Genomic DNA, 7,419 nt, shown 5'->3' with positions numbered 1-7,419 from the left:
TGGGAGAAAAGCACGGCTGAATTCTTTGTTTTGATTAGCCGTTCCAATATTGTGGTTAAAGTTTGGCTAGAAAGCTGTTTCAACCAATCAGATTCCTCAAAATTAACTGTTGTATAATGTAGATTAAGGAGACCTCGACACATCATGGATTATCTGTGAACAACACATAATTATTTCATATTGGAACTGAGATTGGCTAAATGAAGTTACTTTCATTGTATGGCAATATTGTTTTATTTACACTATGCTACTACCCTCAGCACACTTCCAATGTGTGCAATAATTAATATATATGTATTTAACTACATACATAGCTATGCCAGAATCCATAGTCCATAGTTTACTGTACATTGTATCTATACAATCTAGTTATTTAATTGTTGTAAACAGAGCTATTGAGAGTTACGAAACTCCCATAGACTAGCATTGTAAACAAAGAATATTCATTATATTCAATATTCAGTCATTTATTGCCAAAACCAAATTACATGGAATTTTTTTCGGTGTGCTCAGAGATAACAAAAAGAACAGAAACAATGAGGAAGTAACGCTTACCATGGGTTGAAAAATAGTTCCAAACACTACTCTATAGTTCCATGTTTTATCCTCATGGGATCAATGGGTAATTTGGGTATTGATGAAGAACGTGCAAATCTCATGAATTTCTTTTTTCAGCGAGTCTGGTTGTAAATAACAGAAACTGTTGCTTAGTGTACTGCACCAACCTCACTAATACAAATGCCATGCATAGGAAAACATACTGTACTGTAGTAGAAATAAGTCTGATTCTTCATAAAGATAGTCACAGAAGGAGAGAGAGGGGACATGACCATCTATCTAGTAAGAGAAGATGTGATAATCTGTCTGTAGAAAGAAAATACAGTCTATCTAGAGTGTAACCAAAAGTGTGGATAACAAAAGAGATGGTGCCCTCTGATGGACATAGATGGAAGGTTATTTTTCTTTCTCCAGAAAAAGGTAAGTCTTCTTTTGTACACAAGCACTGAAAATCTTCATTTCTGTCCATGACATCAATTTAATAACAACGATTTGAAAATGTGTGTATAAATATACACCATAACAACAATCACAGCTTTTGTTTAGTGTACAGACACATGGCCTACATCAATCAAGCAATTAATTGTGAGGTCTAAGCTGTGCGTGCTGGGCAAACCAAAACAAGAATAAACTTAACCCAAGCACTAATGTTAAATAATGTACTCCGTAACTTCATCCATCCTCATAAGGACAGGTAGAAATGAGGATGCGTTATCCCAGCAAGTCAGTCATTAAATCGGGTTACTGGCCTGCTTTAGCGAGGTCAGTCGTGCCCTGATACACCTGTTCTCCTGTAGCACCTTAGAGATGGTTTGAAGAACGGCAAGCTTGGCCTGTCCAAGATATGAGATGGAGAGATTGGGAGAGAGAGGGACAGAGAGGTATCATTGGTACAGTAAACATATAATAAGAACAATAATAAGCTTTATTTATAGAGCACTTATCTAACATATAATTAACTAAATGTCTGTCTGTCTGTAAAACTGTCGCTGCTGGCTGGACCAATCGCTCTGAATTTTCACACAGGCATTGACCATTATGGAGGTCTTAAGGTGGTTGCACACTAGACGCGTTTTTCGGAAAACCGACGGAGAAACGCCGCTAAAAATCCGAAAAACACGCTCGGTGTGTGGGGACCTTTAGCGAAGCCCTTTTTCAATTTAACAAATGTTAAATGTATTAGTGCATTCAAATTTCCCATCGACTTTTTATGGGAAAATGCTAAAGCTCACATTCACGTATTTTTCTCTCAGAAACTGTAAGGGCTACAGTTACAACACTTGGAGGGGAGGTGGATCATCCTATTTCATTACAGAAACATATTGGCTTGGATGAACTCTCCATCAAATTGCTCAAATTACCTTTCAGGGAGAACACAGGCAGTTGTTGCGGATGGTTCTAAATCCAACTGCCTTGCAATTAGTAAAGGTGTCCTGTCCCACAGGGGTCCATACTGGGTTAATTTTCTTTATATATTAATAATATGATTACTCCCTCACTGCACTGTGATGTTCACTACTACGCGGACAACACCATTTTATATAGCATAGGCACATCAATTGAACTGGCCATTGCAAACCTGCAGACTGCATTTGACATGTTCCAATTGTCTCTAACAACCCATAAGCTGGTCCTTAACTCAAGCAAAACTAAATGTACGCTTTTATACAAGGTCCCCAAACATTAACCCTCTCATAGGTATTCAGACATCTAAAGTTGAACAAATTGAGTTTGTCACCTCCTATAAATATCTGGGCATCTGGTTAGATGTAAAGCTCTGTGGAACATAGATCTAACAAAGAAACTAAAGAGAAAAATTGGTTTCCTTTATAGAAACAAGGCATGTTTCTCTTTCTCCAACAGAAAAAACATTGTTCAAGCTATAGTTATGTCTGTTTTTGATTATGGAGACGTTCTATACATACATACTTCATTATCCGTATTGAAGCTTATTTTCGACGCGAGGAAAACTTAAGAGTAGGCTACCACCACGGCACTGCTTACAGTACAGCTGACCGGCAGCAATCACACCAGCCCTGCTCACCAGCACAGACCTCGTATTGGCCTTACTCATAAAGAATTCCTGGCTCGTCTGTACCTGTTTTCTGTAACCCCAGTGTATTAGCATCATGTCCACTATATTTCATGTAAAATTGAGTTATTTGTTGTCGTTGGCGTCCTTGAAAAAGAGAGCATGCTCTCAATGGGATCCCCTGAATGAATAAAGGTCAATAAAAGGTTCATAATTATTACAATTAATGTAATAAATAATTACCTCAGTCTCATGTTGGTGCTATAACAGCCCACTTTACATTTCGCCATATAACTCTTGAACCGGTCGTAAACTAAAAATGTCTATTTTTCCTGGATTCCTTGGGTCATGACACATCTCGACATATAGGCCACGCCCATTTGCGGCAGGACAGATTTTCCACCATTTAGAATTTTCTTCAAAACACACCTTTTGCTCTTCCACCTACAGATTGTGTCCAAATCTCACAAAAAAACGGTACACATAATCTCTGGACCTATCCAATTAAAACACCACAGGCAGAATTTCTGTAGTCCATATCGTTCGGCTGTAGTCGGCTTCCAAAGTTAGTGGGAGGGGCCTATTTTATCCAATCCACCCCAAATTTTAATTACATGTCGAGGGTGGTTTAATCAACAGAACCAAAAGCAATTCCATTTTCATCCATAGGGGGCACCGCAAATGCGAAAGTTTTAAACGTTTCTTGCAAAAACATGCTTTTTGGGGGATAAATCCCCTCCTAATTACTTACACATGATCACAGGGGTGACTTGACATTGTAAGTGGGAGGGGCCTATATTTCCGAAGGAGTCTGTGCCATCGAGTCAACCACAATTTTCCCAGAATTGCACATTTCCTGTACTAGTACTTGCCCAACGGGCAATGTACTGATGTACGGGCAAGTGCCTCTGACTGTCTGACACCAGTCTGATTACACCTAAAAATACAATACATAGTTTGCATGTTCTCCCCGTGTCCCCTAGGGTAAATACCCTCACAAAAGCATGCAGTAATCCTGGTCTCTAAACTACCTCCCCCTGGCCAGCCGGGGCGCCTGATGGAGGAGAAAGGAACTGGTCCGAACACCTGCTGTACATCGCACCGCTGATCCGACCAATATGTCCGAGCCATAGTGTCGGCCGTCGGGGCCCGTCTGTGTGTGTCCGTTTTGACTTGGGCTTTGACTTTTTACAGGGGCCAGTTCCGAATTGCAGCCACCTGTCAGTGATCTTTTGCAGTGTAGTGCATCTTGTAGACCAGGCCCATTGCACATTGCTGTACTCTATCCTCTACCCTGAGCCATCCCACCCAAAATGAGCAGGGGTTAAATGAGTTAACAGTAGATGTAAGGCCAAGCAGTAGCAGTAGCTGGCCCGCCTGTCGGCCAGTCCCCCCTTAAGACAATTTAAATATAGGATAGGATACTTTAAATAAAATGACATGACAATGTGAAAAAATAAAAATAAGAATGAACAATAGAATTGCAATGTCTAAATTACATAAAAAGGGCCTTCAACAAAACAAAAGCAAGCAATAAAGCAAACAATGTATGATTGTGCACAACACGTGTGCACATGCGACTCTATGTGTGTACCTTTTCGTGTTTCTTTTTGTTTGATGGCGTGTCGCTGCTTCCCTGGGAGAAAGTGTAGACATCATCAACCAGAGAGGTCGAACTGGAACCTGGAAATACAAGATGATTGATGTGTTTCAACTCTGGAGCATGAATATGTGGAGGTAACTCATATTAGGCAGTAGACTGCACTGGCCAGCCATACTGCCTCAGAGCCTTATAATTATAAAGCTGTTCCGATGGCTGCATTGGCCCGTGCCATGCAGCTCCACCTCTGTGGCCAACTTTCTTTGGCATTTTCACCATTCATACCATCTACCATCAGAGCTTCAAATGAACTGTACAGCAACACTGAGTTGGAAAATTCTATACTTTTGTTTTATTATTTTCTGTTCTGGCAACTGCTCACCTGTCATAGTTACACCACATGCATGCAAATGTTTGCTCGAAGAAATCTGATCTGGGCACCTTACTATAGGCAATTCCTATGTATTGTCTATAGACATCATAAATCCATATTTAGTGTCTATAATGTTCACAGGTTACTAAGTCTATTGTGTACTTCTTGTAATATTTCAAGCTGCGTCAGTAAGTCACTGGTCACATGGTTCTGTTGGTAATACAAAATAAGAAATAATACAAAATAAAAGTAAAAGTAAACTGATGTACAAAGATTTGTAAAAATAAGACAATCTTGGTAACACTTGATAACTTGGTAACTTGAGAGACAACTTGTGAGTGTGACTGAGATGGGCATTGGGCATGTTTTCCTAGGCCAGATTATACAAGCCAATGCTTTTGTTTTGGGGGGCGGTCAACTAGATCAACTATGTCTACTGTAACCTGCCTACATGCAGTTTGTAGGAATTACGAATCTCCTGTTTATCATTGAATGACTGATATATTGACTGAAACAAAGAGAAGATGTATAGGGTAACAAAGAGCGACCTCTGCAGTCAGTTAGACACATAGCTAGCTTGATAGGTCATCAATTCTGGTGGAACACCACCAGGCAGCCACCACCACCCACCAGTCCCACAGGCTGTAAACTTGTCTAATCATCACTCACCCTGGCTGGAGCTGGACTGTGAAGTATGCTGTGACTGTGATCCCACTCCTCCGCCTCGACAGACATACATCGTCTTCTTCTTCTCCCTTGTTGTCAGCACCGGACTTTTTTGTGTTTTGTCGTCATTTTTCCGTTTCTTGGGCGGTGTCTGTGTCGTTTTGACCCTTTTGTTTGAGGAGCCTTTTCTAACTTCACCTTCACTTTGAGTTTGAACCTTCTCCCTCATTGTGACATTCCTATTTTTGCTGGTTGATGGCGGCAGTTCAATGACATACTCTTTGACAGGTGTACGGGAACTTTGGGACCCAAACCGTGGCACAAAAACCGCTCTGAGCTTAAGTTTGGAGTTAGACATTTTCTTCCCGTTGTACTGGTTGTCTTTTATTTTCAATATCTGTTTCTTCTTTCTCATACAGCTGGTCCTTCTTGAGTTGAGTTAGCTGATGATTGATTGACGGAGGCAAATGAAAGCAGATCCCATCGCCTGGAGGGAAGACCATGCACGTGCGCAGTGATTTGCTGTAGTTTGACATGGATGACACCTGATTGGTGACCTTGCGTTGCTAGGGAACAGCTAGCTTGGGTCCACGTTATTTCCTGAGTACTGAGTGATATTCACCTATAATGTTTATGTTGTAAAGTTAGCCTTAAGATTTAGACTCTCGTAGATGTATTTATTGATTTTTACATTTTCAATTTCCCTGAGGGTGGAGAACGGACACCAGCTGAGACCGACCTTTAGCCCAAGGTCTGTCTCAGCTGGTGTCAAATCTTGCCTGTATTTTTAAGTGGTGCAACCACTTCCTTAAGTGACTGTGTGTCTCTGGGTGGGTGGGTGCGTCTGAGCACGAAAACAGCATGGTTGTTTTTCACCACTTGTGCGCAACCTAACACACACACAAACACATATTAACTGTATATATGGTGATTTCGGGTGTGCCAGTACAGTACAGTAGAGGGTACAGTAGAGGTAGACTCCAAAATCTCCTGAATACTGATACTCCATGTTGACAGCCCTGATAGGGCCCTGGGCCTAACCCATGTACTGATGCCCTAAATGCTAAATTAAATGCTGGAGAGGCCTACGGGGTGCTTGTACAATCTATGTACAATGTATTAGTCCGTAGTTAGCTCTGGTCCAATAGCCTTACTGCTCTTGCTGCCGTTGACTGCATTAGAGCTATGGTCGGACTCGGACTAGCTCTGGTCCGTAGCCTATGGACCAGTTCAGAGCTAGTACTGGTCCATACTACCTACTACCTAGTTAGTGTTTTAATCCCGTTTGTGGTCGAACCCCATTTTTTCCCTCGTTTGTTGAGCGTAATTCCGGTTTTCACCGGATGTGCCCCCTTGGAACTGAACAGAATCGGCCACAAACAGAATTTCACAGAGCCATAGATGGCTCATTGCACAAGCAAGCACCCAGGCCTCTCATCGGAAAATAAGCACCTTATATTTTGCATTTGTGTATGTTCGGAGAATCGGAGCCCTAGATAGGTCCCCAAATGGAAAAACCCCTTTAGAAAATGACCCTGGCTGTAGGCATTCTTGAGGAAAAGTACTTATAATAAATCCAGCGTGGTAGGATGGTGTGTCTCTTACCCGTCGTGCTATGTGATTTGATTGTGCAGCCTTTTATGGCAATAACCGACTTGTGTTTTTTTCCTCGTCCAGATAGGGCTAGATAGTGCAGAGTGGATGAGATTATGGGGAGGGTCGGCCTGGGACGTGGCCCAGGCACCTTGGCTGGTAATCCAGTCTGGCAGTTCGACTCCCGATCCCGACGGCCTTTACTGCATGTCACCTCCCCATCTCTGTCCCCATTTCCTGTCAGCCTACTGTCTATCCCTCCATAAAAAATATAAAATAAAGGCGAAAGCCACAAAAAGATTATGGGGAGGGTCATCCAAGCATGGATTAATTGAGGTAAAAATGTTAATCAAATTTCACAAATTAATTAACTCAGTTAATTTGACAGTATATACTATAATATAAATATATAAAAGCACCGAAAAATGTCTGTCTGTAGCCTACACTTCCTTATATTAACCTGCCCCATCTGGCGAGTGTGTGTGTGTGTGTGTGTGTGTGTGTGTGTGTGTGTGTGTGTGTGTGTGTGTGTGTGTGTGTGTGTGTGTGTGTGTGTGTGTGTGTGTGTGTGTGTGTGTGTGTGTGTGTGTGTGTGTG

The 7,419-nt window shown here is 41.6% G+C and overlaps 1 long non-coding RNA gene across 1 annotated transcript; it reads right to left on the bottom strand.

The window, feature by feature from the left end:
* Positions 1-498: 498 nt before the first annotated feature.
* LOC306921422 lies at positions 499-5,918 on the bottom strand. Its single transcript, XR_013789751.1, has 3 exons — positions 5,233-5,918; positions 4,185-4,273; positions 499-1,391 (listed from the first exon to the last, which is right to left on the bottom strand). It is a non-coding gene; the product is annotated as an uncharacterized lncRNA (long non-coding RNA).
* Between the last annotated feature and the right edge of the window lie 1,501 nt (positions 5,919-7,419).

Source organism: Electrona antarctica (assembly GCF_951216825.1).
Source record: "Electrona antarctica genome assembly, chromosome: 1".
In the NCBI taxonomy this organism is placed as follows: Eukaryota; Metazoa; Chordata; class Actinopteri; order Myctophiformes; family Myctophidae; genus Electrona; species Electrona antarctica.
This window is presented reverse-complemented; position numbering and strand designations above follow the sequence as displayed.